The sequence below is a fragment of the Macaca fascicularis genome, chromosome 8, assembly GCF_037993035.2.
Source record: "Macaca fascicularis isolate 582-1 chromosome 8, T2T-MFA8v1.1".
Classification (NCBI taxonomy): Eukaryota; Metazoa; Chordata; class Mammalia; order Primates; family Cercopithecidae; genus Macaca; species Macaca fascicularis.
In genome coordinates this window covers 120,190,391-120,207,609 of record NC_088382.1, presented here as the reverse complement: position 1 = coordinate 120,207,609, position 17,219 = coordinate 120,190,391, and the positions used below count along the sequence as shown (strand labels likewise).

At 34.2% G+C, this 17,219-nt stretch overlaps 1 long non-coding RNA gene across 1 annotated transcript in view; it reads left to right on the top strand.

Moving 5' to 3' along the window:
- Positions 1-14,156, top strand: part of LOC123575254 (uncharacterized) — a 42,013-nt gene extending 27,857 nt beyond the window's left edge. The window contains exon 2 of the long non-coding RNA XR_010577460.2: positions 13,659-14,156. This is a non-coding gene — a long non-coding RNA (uncharacterized lncRNA). The remainder of the gene's footprint in view (positions 1-13,658) is intronic.
- The last annotated feature ends 3,063 nt before the right edge of the window (positions 14,157-17,219 follow it).

The window sequence follows — 17,219 nt, the reverse complement described above, 5'->3', positions numbered from 1 at the left end:
TAACCCCAAGGTCTCATCTGAGACAAGGTAAGTCCCTTCTGCCTAGGAGCCTGTAAAATCAAAAGCAAGTTAATTACTTCCAGGACACCATGGGGGTACAGGCGTTGGATAAATGCTTTCACTCCAAATGGGAGTAATTGACCCAAACAAAGGGGCTATAGGCCCCATGCAAGTCCAAAATTCAACAGGGCAGTCATTAAATCTTAAAGCTCCAAAACAATCTCCTTTGACTCCATGTCTCACATCCAAGTCCTCCTGATGCAAGAGGTGGGCTCCCATGGCCTTGGACTGCTCTGCCCCTGTGGCTTTGCACTGTACAGCCCCACTCCTGGCTGTTTTCACAGCTGGCATTGAGTGTTTGTGGTTTTTCCAGGTGCATGGTGCAAGCTGTCAGTGGATCTACCATTCTGGTGTCTGGAGGATGGTGGCCCTCTTCTCACAGCTCCACTAGTCAGTGCCCCATTGGGGACTTTGTGTTGGGGTTTCAATCCCACATTTCTCTTCCTCACTGTGCTAGCAGAGGTTCTCCATTAGCACTCCACCCCTGGAGCAAACTTCTCTCTGGACATCCAGGCGTTTCCATACACCCTCTGAAATCTAGGCAGAGGTTCCCAAACCTTAATTTTTGACTTCTGACTTTTGAGCAATTGGGAGAAAGCATGTCAAATGGGAATGGGAGTTCTCACTCTGGTCCAAGGATTTTATCTGGAACTAGTAGCCTAGTTTTCAGGCTGTAGACTGTTCTTGGCTTGAAGGTCAAGTTTGACTGGGGACCTATCCCTGTCTGCCTAGGAATTTGCCTGCCTTCTGTTGCTATCAACACTAAATAAAACATTGATACAATTTATTGGCTGTTACTACAAGAGTGTAAGTTAATTAAACATGAATATCTAGAACCAAGCCAAAGCCAATTAAATATCTAAATTCTTTGTCTCAATTTATTAATATATACTTTCAAATTTATACTATAGCTTAAATTAAATATTGTTGTTTTGTTTATCAACAGTATTGACCTATTATTTTTTTCTACTCAGATACCACAGTTTTTTTGGGAGACAATTTTCTAAATGGTTTTCTATCGCATGTTTTGTAAGCAGAAGCACTGATAGTTTCTATTCTAAACTGTTATTGCCTATATAGTGAAGTACTTTGAAAGGTACAGGTAGCATCTCCTTCTTAAGCAGAAGGCATATTTGTTCATTCTCCAGTATCCTTTCAAAAAAATTCTACCTTTTGAAGCATTTTGCTTGCACCTGTTATTAAAAATCAGTTCCTTAAGCTTGGGGTTCCTCATCTGTGACATAAACCTACTGTGTATACAACATGTACCTGGGCCACTCTATGTCACTCCTCAGGGACTTGGAGGATAAGAGAAAGCAATATAAACTTGAAGCTCATGCTGCTTGCTGTGATGCGAGTGATCTCTGACTAAAGAGTTCCATCTGTATCTTCTGTCAGCATCTAGGAAACTGTGGCAGGATAATTTGTCAGTTTGAATGTATGGTAAAACCTTATACCCATCTCACGTTTTGAAAGTTTTGTGATGCATCAAGATTTATAGTTTTAAATGATTGAATTCATAATCAAGGCCTCAACTAAATAATTGTCTTACTAAGTTAGAATATTAATTGAAAGAAAGTCATTAATTTCTGAGATAACTGAAATAGCTAATAATTAGCACCATATTCTCTAATTAATAACAGTTCAAGGCATAAAACCTAAATGTGCTAAAAGGAGACAAGATTTTTAAAAATTCAGTAAAGTGTCTTGTTGATTAAGAATTCTGCTTATCTGTCTGCCTTGCCTGATGAATTGATTTAATTTCTTCAGTCAGAATGAGCTAGAAAGAAGACAGGGAAGTAGAGTATTTAATTTCAGTTACAATGTTTTATTTTTCATATTTATTTTTGCCTAAAAAGAAGAACCACTTAATTATCCCCTCCATTGCTAGAGAGCAAGACATAGTTTTATAGTTGAAAGACTTAGTAAATATTTTAAAACAGACCTGGAAAGTATTTCTAATTTTACACAACTAAGTGGTACAAATTAAATCAGAAATTCTAGACCATTTAGACACTTTCTATTTTATCGTCATATTAGTGACATAAGTCTGTGATACAAAAGATATTATAGATTTTGAAAATATTCAAATGTATGCATTTTTATTGTTATGAGTTACATATGCTAAAGTGAAAGTGTTGGTTGTTTAAGGATTCTAATATTGCTAATTACATATGACGAATAAATTTCAAAATCATTACATATCAATAAAAAGTTTTTAAAGTAAATTGTTGAAAAATATGTATATGTTTAACTTAATATTTTAAGTAAAGTTAACTTTTTTTTTTTTTTTTTTTTTTGAGACGGAGTCTCGCTCTGTCACCCAGGCTGGAGTGCAGTGGCCGGATCTCAGCTCACTGCAAGCTCCGCCTCCCGGGTTTACGCCATTCTCCTGCCTCAGCCTCCCGAGTAGCTGGGACTACAGGCGCCCGCCACCTCGCCCGGCTAGTTTTTTGTATTTTTTAGTAGAGACGGGGTTTCACCGTGTTAACCAGGATGGTCTCGATCTCCCGACCTCGTGATCCGCCCGTCTCGGCCTCCCAAAGTGCTGGGATTACAGGCTTGAGCCACCGCACCCGGCCAAGTTAACTCTTAAACAATAAAATCTTTAAAAATTAAATCATAATTATTTATTAAAAATAAAATTAAAAATTCAACAAACTTATCTGATTCAAGATCCAGTGTAACCCTATTATTAAAATGAGAAGGTAAACTTAAAAGCTATTATACCATCACCTAAAATCCATTTCTCAGTTCATTAAATTACTTCTTACAGGTCACTGACTTTCTTCCCTCCCCCTGCTTTTTTTTTCTTTGCTTTCCTTTTTTGTTTTTTGAAATGGGGTTTCACATTTGTTGCCCAAGCTGAAGTGCAATGGCACGATCTCAGCTCACTGCAACCTCCACCTCCCGAGTTCAAGCGATTCTCCTGCCTCAGCCTCCTGAATCGCTGGGATTACAGGCATGCACCATCATGCCTAACTAATTTTTTGTATTTTTAGTATAAACAGGGTTTCACCATTTTAGCCAGGATGGTCTTGAACTCCTGACCTCAGGTGATCTGCCTTCCTCGGTGTCCCAAAGTGCTGAGATTACAGGCGTGAGCCACCACGGTTGGCCAGGTCACTGACTTTCATTGTAGAATAAAAAAGGACTGAGTAGACTTTTAAAAAATCGTTGGTTACCTAACTCGCAGTTTGAAAGAGTTAAAGTCATCAAGCATAGTCAAATGCCTTGTATGAGTCTTATTAAAATTACCATTGTACTGGTTGTCCTTTTGATCATTGCTGCAGTAGTGAAGTAACACTCATACAATTACAACAATAATAATGAAGACATTAAATGTCTGCATCCAAAAAAGAATAAAGTTTTAAGACTTGATTATCATTTGGAATGACAGATTTTAGAAATTACAAAACTACCTTTAATGGAGCACACATGAAAATTTGGGAAATCTCTCATGATTAGGTACACACATCGTTTAACTCTTTCAGTATCCAAAAGGTATCCCTTCATAGAGTACCTTTCCTTCTACCAGTGAATACATAGTTGTGTTAGTTATTTTTTTTGCCACATAACCAACCAGGCCAAAACTTATTGGCTTAAAGAAGCTAATATGCATGCTCGTTATTTGGAGCTGGGATTACTGGGCAGTTCTTTTGATCTCATAGGCCTCATTCATGCAACTGCAGGTTGGTTATCTGCTGGGTGATGCCATACACATACACATATATTTAGTAATAATGGCCTCTGGCCACACGTCTTGGTATTACGGTTTTAAGGAACAGAGAGAAAAGCATGCAAGGCCTCTTGACAACCTGGCCTAGAACTGGCACCCTATCTCTTCTGTGTCTTCTATTAGCAAAATTATATCATTAGACTAACCCAATTTAAAAGGTTTAAGACATAGATTTTATCTCTTAAAGTCCCTTTGCAATGAGAATGAATAGAGAGAGGAGAAAATTGTGGCCATTTTTTTTTTGTAATCTACCCAAAGATAGTATATAAGGTAGAAAATTATGACAGCAAGAGTTGACCTTCAAATTGCTTTGTGTTAATATAATTTCAATTGCCCCCATTCACAGGCTTGAGGGTTATAATGTTATATATATTCACCTACCTGGGAAAAATTGTTACTGGCACCATGGTAATTTTAGTAAGTATTTTATAAGTAATTTTAATATTTTTGTTCTCATATATCTGTGTGTGTGAATGCATGTGCATGCATGTGTGTTGATGAGTGAAGAATAAATGAAACATCACAAAAAAAGGAGAAAGAAAATCATGCTCAAGACACATAGTATGCAATTGGAAATTTAGATTTCATTGGTATTGTAGGGGAACAAATAAATTGTGGCATCCTGGTGACTCTGCATGTGTCCATCCATATAGGACATGTAGGCAAAAGTTTGAACCACAGCTAGTCTGAGCCTTGGTGGAACAACTTACGAGGTTTCTAGAAGACAAAAGCCTTCTCATAAAAGGATATGAGAAAATGCCATGAGGTCGTATCTACTCACCTTCTTATATCACATGAGAGGCTGTCATGCCTCCGTTTCTCATTATTTCCCAGGTTCTGATGAGGGATGAGGCTTTCGGCTCTGTGCCCCTTAGGTTATAGCTGCAGTCTATAAACATACTTAACAACTTTCTAGCATTGAGTGCTCAAGAACAGAGTGTCTCTTTCACTGCATTGTCAACTAGCCCTTTTTGTTTGAGTTTTACACTTTTGAGTGTGGGGGACAAAGAGCACAGTGCATTGTCTCCTTTTGCTGTTCTTCCTTTTTCTGGCCAAGTAATAAAATGTTTGAATCTAAAAGGGACTTGTCATATTTTACTAGCTAAATCTGTCTGACAAGCCTTGGCATGGGCCTTGCCTGCTGCTCTGTGCTTGGCAGGGATATATTTAGAAATATGGCTGCAGCTATGTTCTGACTTATCTCTCTCCTCTTTTGCTCATCTTTCACCATCACAAAAACTGGAAAACCGCAGGTAGTGTTTCTCCCTAACAACAGTAGATAGCATACTATATTGAGTTTCCAATAAAGCAGTTGACTTGGCTTCCAGAGCCCTGCATCTTGACAAGGATTGTTTGAACCCCTGTGAACAAAGCTATCCTCACAGCCTCCTCAAAAAGATTCTTCCTTATCAACTTTGAATCAATATCATAATAAGAAACATAAACCTTAGTGTTATCCTCCTGTATGTGATATGATTTATGTATTATTCCCAGAGGATAAGAGAAGGCTTTCTATTTTTTTTATGCTAAGGGCAGTCATCTCAGAGTCAGGTACCAGTCTCTATGTCTTTGAGTGTAAATAATGCTTAATTTGAAATAGATTTTTTAAGTTGTGGAAACCTGTGACTCTTCACTCTGTCCCTCACCAGGAATATAACAGGCAGACTCAGCCAATTGTGAGGTGGTAACCAAACTTACTTTGTTTTCTAAGCATTTTTTAGGTTGAGTATCCCTGTAATAATATTTTAGTTTCAGCATGCGATATTGACAGGAATAAAAGCATTTCCATTAGATGCTGTTAGTTTACACAGGTACCATGAAATGTATCCCATGATTCTTAATGGTCCAGACACCAAGCAAAGTCTAAATCAATGATATGTTCTTCTAATAACTCTTTAAAATCACATCTACTACCCACATACCCTTTGTTTAGCTTTCCTTTGTTTTAAGGCTTTTCAGTGTCTTCTGTATTTAAAAAAATGTGGTCACGGATTTTCAGTGCGCTTTGACCAAAACTGGAATATACTGGGTGATTTGTTGTACCAAAAATTCTAAATTTGTATTCAACTACAGTCCTTAATATTATAGCCTGTGATATCTTATATATATAGTTTTTAAAAAATACTAACCTTTCAGTGTATCAAAAACTCCTAAACTTTTGACAGAATTTAACTAGCATAAGAACTGAACATTTAACATAAATTTACTAATTCCACATATAGTTTTCAAGAATAAAATGTGTGTACTTTATAAAAATAGTGAATATTATATTTCTTGTATGTTAATATTTAACCTATACATGCCTAAACATCATAAGGTTATCAGAATTACACGATTTTAAATGACAATTTAAAATATGATTAAACAGTGAGCAGAAGAATGTAATTGAGTATTCCTGTACAGAGATTGCCTTCAAATCTGTCAGTTTTGTTTTTCCTTCTAGAGAAACCAGCAATTTTTGACAGATATGAACTGCAGCAATGATGCAATTTCCCCTAGAAGTTTCAAATTGATTTTTAAACAATAGTGATTTATCTTTATTTTTAAACTATGCACTGTTGTATTCTAGGATAGCACTCAGATTTTCATTTAGGAAAATGACTTTGTGAAAAGAATATGTATTATTTGGAAACTTAAATGGTCAATTTCTAATGAGTGAATATAATGTTACATATATTAAGAATTGTCTTCACAAATAATAAACACTTATTACATGTGAAATACGTAAGCACTTCTAATATCAGTTTTGTGATTGTAAATTGTTTCTAATCATAAAAATAATTATGACTCCTAAATATAAACAGTTTTTGTAAATACTTACCTCTATGCTTCTTTTTTATTAGTTTACCTTTTCCTCTTTCAATATACCTGTTTCATATGCCAAGTTCTTTGTTTACCTGGAGGATCACTTGAGCCCAGAAGTTTGAGGCTGCCATGAGCTAAGACTATACCACTGCAGTCCAGCGTGGGTGACAGAGATGGACCTTGTCTCTAAAAGAAAAAAAAAGAAATATAAAGGGGTCTTATATTCATATTTGCCTATTAAACTAACCCAAGGCTAATTAAATACCCTAGAAATCATAAGAAGAGAACAAAGAGTCTACAAGTTGGATATTTTTATGATTTGTGTTGACTTGATGATTTTCCCATTAGAAGTATGATGCAAAACATCTACAAAATAATGTAATATGTTGCCATCATGTCACCTTTCATTCTCACCTGTGGTTTATTGCAGCAATTTAGTTACACAATTACATTTTTTCACCATTGCAATATCTAAAACCTAGCTAGCATTTATTTTTATTATCATTAAGCATTTTTCTGGGGAATTATTTTGTCTCCTTATACAAGGCTAAAAAGTAACATAAAATGAATATTATTTATTTAAGATAGAGTTAATGGAAAAATATATTCAAAATAAAGAAATGAAATATGTCTTTATAAGCCTTTCAAAAATGGCATGACAAAAATGTCAGCAACAATTGTGGAAGTAAAACAAGTCCTCAACTGTCTTTACAGGAATAAAAGAATGCCCTCATAACTAACTATATAACTTCTTGTCATACTTGGAGGTTAACAGAAAAAAAGTCAGAACTGGGGGGAAAAAACAGTTAACTTAGAAGTGTTATCCAGATTTGGAGTCAATAATTACTATTAATCTAGCATATCAACCATGAGCTAGAAAGCGACTATTCTTCCTTCAAAACCGAAGAAAGTACACAAGATTAAAAATTACACTAATTATGACTCAAAATGAACGCTGCATGAACCTATGGCATTACATCTTACACTCTGATTTTTCAAATAATTGTGCTTAACACATTAACAATCTCAGAAAATAGAGAGTCAAGTGAAATAAGATTAAGAAGTGAAGACTCCTCACTTCCATTTTGCCCTAGTGATCAATCCACAGGTCAATGAACTTAAGGTCAACTTTCATCTCAGCATTAAAATTCTAACACTGCTTTGAATTCTATTTCACTGGTTGCCTTCAAAGTCATACTTGAAATTTAAGTCAAGAAAATGACTGGTATCTGGCATCACATTCTGTGACTGTCATAAAACAGACAAAACTTTAAACCACCGAAGAGGCCTTTTTAAAATATAATTCAATGGTAAGATCAATAATGAAAGAAACTCATGGAATGGACAAATATTTGTTAAACACTATCAAAATAACTCCTTGACTATTTAATAAATAAATAAATTAGGCCTGGGTGTGGTGGCTCATGCCTATAATCCCAGTACTTTGGGAGGCTGAGGCAGGCAGATCAGCTGAGGTTGGGAGTTCGAGACCAACCTGACCAACATGGAGAAATCCCATCTCTACAAAACATACAAAATTAGCCGGACGTGGTGGCGCATGCCTGTAATCCCAGCTACTTGGGAGGAGAATCGCTTGAACCCAGGAGGAGGAGGTTGCTGTGAGCCAAGATTGTGCCATTGCACTTCAGCCTGGGCAACAAGAGCAAGATTTGGTCTCAAAAAATAAATTAATTAACTAAAACTCAGATGTTATTCTGTGTATTCAAATGTATAGAAATATGAATTAATTAAACATTTATTCATCAAAGAGTAAACTCCTCTGAACAGACAGCATTAAATAGTTGAGCATTTATTAACCCTCTAGAGTAGAAAAAATTACCTAAGCTTAGAAGCAATTAAAGAAATAATAATAGTTAACAAAGATAACTTTCTCTGTGACATGAATTTCATCTTTTAAATAATATACTAAATGCTTTTCATCTGCATACCAACCCTACAAGGCAGATATTACTGTCAACTCCACTTTATAGATAAAGAAATTGCAGCTTAGAAAAATTAAGTACATTATCTAAAGTGATATAGTTAATGGCAGGGCCAAGATTTTAACTCAGGGATTCTGATTCCAGAATCCACATAACAATGTAACAAATGGGAAGAATTAGCCATATTAAATCAATTTTATTTTCACCAAAAAGAAAAAAAAGGACAAATGTATAAGCAAAATATTAACATATTTATTATATAGTATTCAGGCATGCCATTGCCAACAGTATAGGTGACTTGCTACTTAGATCAGCTTCCTTATTGAAAACAAATTGAAATATAGCATATCATATTTTTAGTAAAAATAAATATTAAAAATTGAAAAATAAAAGTGAAAAATAATCACACTAAAAAAGGAACAAATGACAGGTAATATGCAGAGCCAAACATGAGCTTTAAACATTATAGTATTCACAAAATTGAGTCACTATTAGCATAAGTTTTATGGCCTTGCAAGACTTGGGGCACAGAAAATAAGGTCTAGCTCATGCCTCAGTGGGAGATTCTAATAGACCCACAAAGGACTACATACTTAGTAGCCCTAATGTGTAAGATTTTCTAGTATGCACTAGAAAGAGAAAGACAATAAAGTTTTCCTGGTTAAAACTTTGGTGCCTAAGGAAGAAAAAGAAGCAAAGGAAAGAAGGAAAGTAGAAGAGAAGTAAGGAAAGGAAAGAAGAGAGGGAGAGTGGAAGGAAGGAAGAAATAAGAAAGTCAATAGCGTGTTCATGTGGATTCATAGCCTAAATTCTCACTACCTAAGTAATCTGTAGATCCCCAAGCCCATTTAAAGGTGGGTCCCAGACTACTAGCAGACCCAAGCAATTAATAAAAGCAAATGTAAATTCACTTAAAAGGGTCCCACCTTCTCAAGAGTTAACAAACTGAATAACAATTTGTTATTGTTATTCAAAATGAATAAAGTTCCAAAGTGAGAAATTTAGTAAAAACTGAAAAAAAACATAAGAAAACAAGTTATAATATTACAAATATTATAGTTCAATACATTAAATTAAATACTTCATTGACTATTTTACCAGTAATTGGACATCAGTAAAGAGAATTAATAACATGGAATATAGAAATGAAGAAATTATCTAGAATATATTACAGAGATACAAACAGACAGCAGATAATTTAAAAGGAAAGAAAAGAATGAGTTTACATGTAAAATGTAGCTGATTTCTTACAAGGAGCAAGAGAAGTCAGAAGACAGAAAGACAGTACACTCAATCCATTTCAGTAAAAATGACTGGTAAGCTAAAATTCTAGTCTTAGCATATGTGCTGATGAAGAAAGTGAATCATAAAAGCATTTTCCACAAAACATAACAATAGAGATAATTCCCAGCAGGTTGCCACTAAAGGAAATTCTATAGACTGTATTTCAGGCAGAAAAACCATGAAGATTTAAAAACTTGTAAATATTTGAATGTGTACACACAAATCAGACAGTATAAAAAAAGTTATACTGTCTATAAGTTAAAGTTAAAAAGTGTTTTAGAGTTAAAATTAAAAAGCCATATGTAAAGTATCTTTAATAATTACAAATAAGAGATGTGTGTGTTGAATTAAATTATAGCAAGGTATTTATGCTGTTTAGGATAACTAGGGTGTACTATACTATATTTTGCTAAACTATGTGACTAGAGGTCTGGAGTTAGAAATATGGAGGGCTTCAAAGACAGGCACATGACAAAAAGAGGATTTGTGTTGTCCTTGGTTATATTATGAGTTTTGGAATGTACATTAAAGTCAATAAGCAAGTAAGTTTCAGTGTGAAGAATAAGTGGGAAAGAACAGTAAATGTAGAGAGAACAGAAGTCCGGGCTAGAATGAAAAGAAGAAATAATTAAAAGGTAAAAATAACAGGACTCATTCATTGATTGGCTGCATAAAAAGGTGATACCATGTATAATTCTCAGGTTATTATCATATTAAAAGTCAACATATACTTTTCAGTTTCCACTCTTGTGTGTACAGAGGCTAAAAGTTATCATTCAGCCTGTAACAATAAATAAGTTAAACAAATTGAAAACAAATGAGCTTTCTTAGACCCAGCAAAGAATTGAGGTTACAGGGCAAACACTACCCTGAAATCTATTTTTAAAAAGGTAAATATAGTGAAGTATAGCCAAGATCTGTTTACCAAGAGCAGAGGGCACCAGAGAAATGAACTGACAGGAGCACTTAAACAATGGCTGTAGAGGGACAAAACTAAGAATTGCATTAACTCTGTTCTGAAACCGGCAAGCAAGAGGTGAGCAGAGTAAAATATGCAAAATGTTGGGAGACAATAAAAAAGAAAACTAGAATTTTATATCCATCATAGTATCTTTCAAAATTGAAGGAGAATTAATAGAATTTCTCAAAAAAATGAGGAAATTCATAACCAGTAGACTTACACTGTAAGAAATGTTAAAAAAAAGAGAACAAAAGTTTTTCATGGAGAACAAAGGGGAGATATTTTCAAACTTCAGTCTAAATAAAGATAAGAAAATCATCAAAGTATAAATAAATGAAGAATTTTATTTGATGTATTCATAACTGGTTTAATAGATAACTGCTTACAGTAATAATAATAATGTCTTCAATGATTACACTATATAGATAAGTGAAATAAATGGCACTAACGTTATAAGTGACTGGATGGAAGAAATGGGAATACTCTGTTATAAGGTAACTGCACTACCCATTAAATAGTTGTTATTCAAGAGTGAGATTAGATTGAGAGTGAGATTAGATCAGTTCTAAATGTCTATTGTGAAATCTATGGCAAACATATAACGAAAGTATAGCTAATATGCTAAGAGAGGAGATAAAATAAAATAATGTAAAATATTCAGTTAAAACTAGAGAAGGCAAAGCAAGAAGAAAAAAATGAAAAAAGAGCACAATGAATAGAAAAATATTTATTAACCTAGTAAGTATTAAACAAATTATATTAATAAACATTTTAAATATGAATGGTTTAAATACACTAGTTAAAGGATAGAGAGTACCAGCGTGGGTTTCAAGAACAACAAAAGCCCCCTCAAAAAGACCCATAACAAGATCCAGCTATAAGTTGCCTCCAAGAAACTCACAAATTGTTTTTGTTTTCTTTCTTTCTTATTTTTTTTAACTTTTATTTTAAGTTCAGGAGTACATGTGCAGGTTTGTTACATAGGTAAATGTGTTTTTACATAGGTAAATGAGGGTTGGTTGTACAGATTATTTCATCACCCAGGTATTAAGCCTAGTACCCATGAGTTATTTTTCCTGATCCTCTTCTTCCTTCCACCTTCCACCCTCTGATGGGCCCCAGTGTGTGTTGTTCCTCTCTATGTGTCCATGAGTTCTCATCATTTAGCTCCCACTTATAAGTGAAAACATGCGGTATTTAGTTTTCTGTTTCTATGTTAGTTTGCTAAGGATAATGACCTCTAGCTCCATTCCTGTCCCTGCAAAGGACATTCTCTCATTCTTTATGTCTACATAGTATTTCATGGTATATATGTAACATATTTTCTTTATTCAGTCTATTGTTGATGGGCATTTAGGTTGATTCCATGTCTTTGCTATTGTGAATAGTGCTGCAGTGAACATATTTGTACATATGTCTTTGTAATAGGAATATTTATATTTTGGCAGGTATATACCTAGTAATGGGATTTCTGGGTTGAATCATGTTTTTGTCTTTAGGTCTTTGAATAATTATCACACTGTCTTCCACAATGGTTGAACTAATTTACACTCCCACCAACAATGTGTAAGCATTTCATTTTACTCCACAACTTCACCAGCATCTATTATTTCTTGACTTTTTAATAATAGCCATTCTGACTGGTGTGACATGGCACTGATTGTGGTTTTGATTTGCATTTCTCTAATGATTAGTAACATTGAGGTTTTTTTTTTTTTTCCATATGATTGTGGGTCATGTGTATGTCTTCTTTTGAGAAGTGCCTGTTTATGTCCTTTGTCCCCATTTTAATGGGGTTGTTGTTTTTTTTCTTGTAAATTTGTTTAAGTTCCTCATGGATACTTGATATTAGCCATTTGTCAGATGCATAATTTGCAAAAAATTTCTTCCATTCTATAAGTTGTCTGTTACTCTTGATAGTTCATTTTGCTGTGTAGAAGCTCCTTAGTTTAATTAGATCTCATTTGTCAATTTTTGCTTTTGTTGCTATTGCTTTTAGCATGGTCATCATGAAATCTTTGCTGGTGACTATATCCTGAATGGTATTGCCTAGATTGTCTTCCAAAGTTTTATAATTTTGGGTTTTACATTTAAGTCTTTGAAATGTACCTTGAGTTAATTTTTGCATATGGTATAAGAAAGGGGTCCAGTTTCAATCTTCTGCATATGGCTAGCCAGTTATCCCAACATCCTTTATTAAATAGGGAATTCTTTCTCCATTGCTTGTTTTTGTTAGGTTTGCAGATCAGATAGATGTAGGTGTGTGGTCTTATTTCTGGGTTCTGAATTCTCTTCCATTGGTCTGTGTGTCTGTTCTTGTACCAGTACCATGCTGTTTTGGTTACTGCAGCCCAGTGTAGTTTGAAGTCAGGTAACATGATGCCTCCAGCTTTGTTCTTTTTTGCTTAGAATCGCCTTGGCTATTCGGGCTTTTTGTTGTTGTTGTTCCATATGAATTTTAAAATGTTTTTTTTATCCCTAGTTCTGTGAAGAATTTCAATGGTATTTTGATAAGAACAGCATTGAGTCTATAAATTACTTTGGGCAGTAGGACCATTTTCATGATATTGATTCTTCCTATCCATGATCATGGAATATTTTTCATTTGCTTGTGTTATTTCTGTTTTTATTTATTTTTTTAAAGGCACTGATAGGTTCAAAGTAGAGATGGAAAAATATATGCCATGCTGGGATGGACTGAATGAACATGAATCCCCCAAAAGACATATTAATGTCCTAATCCCTAAAACCTGTGATTTCCTTTTATTTAGAAAAAGGGTCTTTGCAATTGTTAGTTAAGTTTCTCTAGATAAGGTTCATCTACTGAGCTGTGTCAGTAGACACTAAATCCAATGTTTCTTTATAGGAGATACACAGAGGAGAACCACACAAGGAAGAGGGGAAGGCCAGGTAAAGATGGACGCAGAGATTAAAGCTATGTATCCACAGAAAGCAATGCCTGGAGCCAGCAGACACTAGAAGAAACAAAGAAGGGTTCATCCTTAGACCTTTCAAATAGAACACAGATCTGCCAACACTCTGAGTTGGACTTCTGGCCTTCACAACTGTGAGAAAATAAATTTGTTCTTTTATTAGTCACCTAATTTGTGGCAAGTTGTTATGAAAATGCTAGGAACCAATACACATGCTAATACTCATCAAATAAAAACTAGAGTAGCTATCTTAATATTCAAAAAAGCAGACTTCAAATGAAACAAAATTTTCAGGGGTACAGAGAGTTATCACATAATAATAATAAAGAGGTCAGTTCTCCAAGAAGACATAACAATCCTTAACATGTACGCATGTAACAACAGACTGTCAAAATGCATGTGATACAAACTGATAGAAATTCAAGAAGAAATAGACAAATTAATTATCATATTTGCAGACTTCAGGATCCCTCTTTCAGCAATTGACAAATCAAGGAGGCAGAACAGCAGTAAAGATGTGGTTGACCTGAACATCACCATCAATTTGATCTAATTGACATTTATAAAATACTTGATTCAACAATAGCATAATGCACATTTTTTTCAATCTCACATGGAATATTTATCAAGAAAGCCACACTCTGGGCCATAAACCACACCTTAATAAACTTAAAATAATTGTTCAATGGATGTACAGATGAGTGCAAGATGAATGAGTTCTAGAGATCTGCTGTACAACATAGTGCCCATAGTTAACAATTCACTATTGTACACCTAAAATTTTGTTAAAAGTGTAGATCTCATGTTACATATTCTCAACACACACACAAAGGGGCAAGATAAAATTTTAGGAGATGATAGATATTTATTATCTTGATTTTGCTGATCATTTCACATGTGTATGCAAATCCCTAAATTCATCTAATTGTATACAATAAATATGCCCAGTTTTATGGATTTCAGTATACATCAATAAAACTCTTTTTTAAAAAACGTAATCCTACATGATATGCTTTCAGACCATGATGTAATTAAACTAGAAATTAATTACAGGGAGTTAGCTCAAAAATCAAAATTAATTGTAGATTTAAAAACACACTATAGCCAGGTATGGTGGCTCACATCTATAATCCCAAAACTTTGGGAGGCTGAGGCAGGAGGATTACTTGAGTCCAGGAAATCGAGACAAGCCTGGGCAAACTTTTTTATAGAGTCCTGTCTCTATAAAAAAATAAAAAAATTATCCAGACATGGCGGTGCATATCTGTGGTCCCAGCTACCTGGTCAGCTAAGGGAAGAGAATTGCTTGATCCCAGGAGGTTGAGGCTGCAGTGAGCCATGTTCACACCACTGCACTCTAGCCTAGGCAACAAAGCAGGACTCTCTCAAAAAAATAAAAAATTAAATTAAAAAACTATTCTACTAAATATCAACACATAGGTCAAAGAAGAAGTGTCAAGAGAAATTTAAAAGCATTTTTATCTAAAATGAAAAAGCAACTTATCACTAATCCATGTGATGCAGCCAGAGCAGTGCTTAGTGGGACATATCATTGAATAGTTGTATTCAAATAAAAGAAAGATCTAAAATAAGTAATCTAAACTTCTACCTTAGAAACTTATGGAGAGAAGAGCAACATGAGCTGAAAGCAAGCAGAATAAAATAAATAAAAATTCCAGTAGAAATCAATGAAATTAAAATTAAGGAAAAAGTGGAGAAAATCAACAAAACCAGAAGCTGTTTTTTAAAAAAATACAAATGAAACTGACAAAACTCTGTCTAGGTTAACAACAACGACAACAACAACAACAAAAAGAGAGAGAGAGAGTGAGAAAGAGGAGAGAGTGAAGACACAGAGTATCGATATTGTATATAAAAGAGGGTTCATCACTATTGATCCTATCTACACATCAAGGAAATAAAGGAATATAGTAAACAACTCTATGCATACAAATTTGACTTTGATGAAATAGGTAAATTGTTTGAAAGACATAAACTATAATTAATGGAAAATGCCAAGCCAAGATAGTTTTGCTGGTTAATTATACCAAACATTCAAAGAAGAAGTGATAAAAATTCTCTACAATCACTTCCAGAAAATCGAAGCAGAGGAAATCTTCCTACTGCTTCTTTGATACCAAAATTACTCTAATACTAAAACCAGATAAAAACTTTACAAGAAAGGTAAGCTACAGATGAGTAACTCTGATGAGCTTAGATAAAAAATATTCTCAACACTATATTAACAAATTAAATCAATCAATCCTTAAAAATCAGTTAAATATCACAGCTGAATCAGATTTATTACAGGTATGCCAGGCCATTTCAACATTTGAAAAATCAGTTAAAAAATTTATCTATCATATTAATGGGTTAAAAACATATGAACATATCAATAGATGAAAAAAAATAGCATTGAGAAAAATATCCCACATCTATTTGTGATTAAAACATTGAGCAAACTAACAACAAAGAACTTCTTCAACTTGTTTTTAAAAATGTACAGCTAATATTCTATTATGTGGTGAGAAACTGGATGTTTTTCCCCTAAGATCAGACAGTAAAGGAAATAAAAGGCATATATCTTACAAAAGAAGAAATGAAACTTTGATTATCTATTTAAAAAAACAATAAATTGAAAAGACACCTGGAACAAATACATGGCTATAGCAAGGTTGCAGGATACAAGGTTATTATATAAAAGTCAATAGCTTTCCCACATACCAGCAATAAACAATTTGAATTTGAAATTAAAAACCAAACAGCATTTATAATAGTATCAAATATATGTAGTATTTAAGCATAAGCATAATTAACTATGAATAGAATTTATATGTGGGAAAAATACAAAACTCTGATAGAAAGTAAAAGAGCTGAACTCATGGAGAAAGAGTACATTCATGGATTGGAAGACAAATATTTTTGGTGTGTCATTTTTTTTTTTTTTTTTTTTTTTTTTTGAGATGGAGTCTCGCTCTGTCGCCCAGGCTGGAGTGCTGTGGCATGATCTCAGCTCACTGTAACCTCCGAGTCCCTGGTTCAAGTGATTCTCCTGCCTCAGCCTCCCTAGTAGCTGGGATTACAGGTGAGCACCACCACGCCCAGCTAATTTTTGTATTTTTAGTAGAAATGGAGTTTCACCATGTTGGCCAGGATGGTCTCAATCTCCTGACATCATGATCTGTCCGTCTCGGCCTCCCAAAGTGCTGGGATTACAGGCGTGAGCCACCATGCCCGGACAGTGTGTCAATTCTTTTTGACTGTATCACAACACAATCAAAATCAAAACCCAAGCATGATATTTTGTGAATGTCTTTAAACTGATTCTAAAGTTTATCGGTTTCTAAAGTTTATCGGTGAATGCAAAGACCCAAAATAACCAGTACAATACTGAAGAACAAAGTTGAATAACTGATATTACCTAGCTTCAAGACCTATAAAGCTACACAGAAATCAATATGGTATAGAGAAAGAAAAGACACATAAATTAGTGG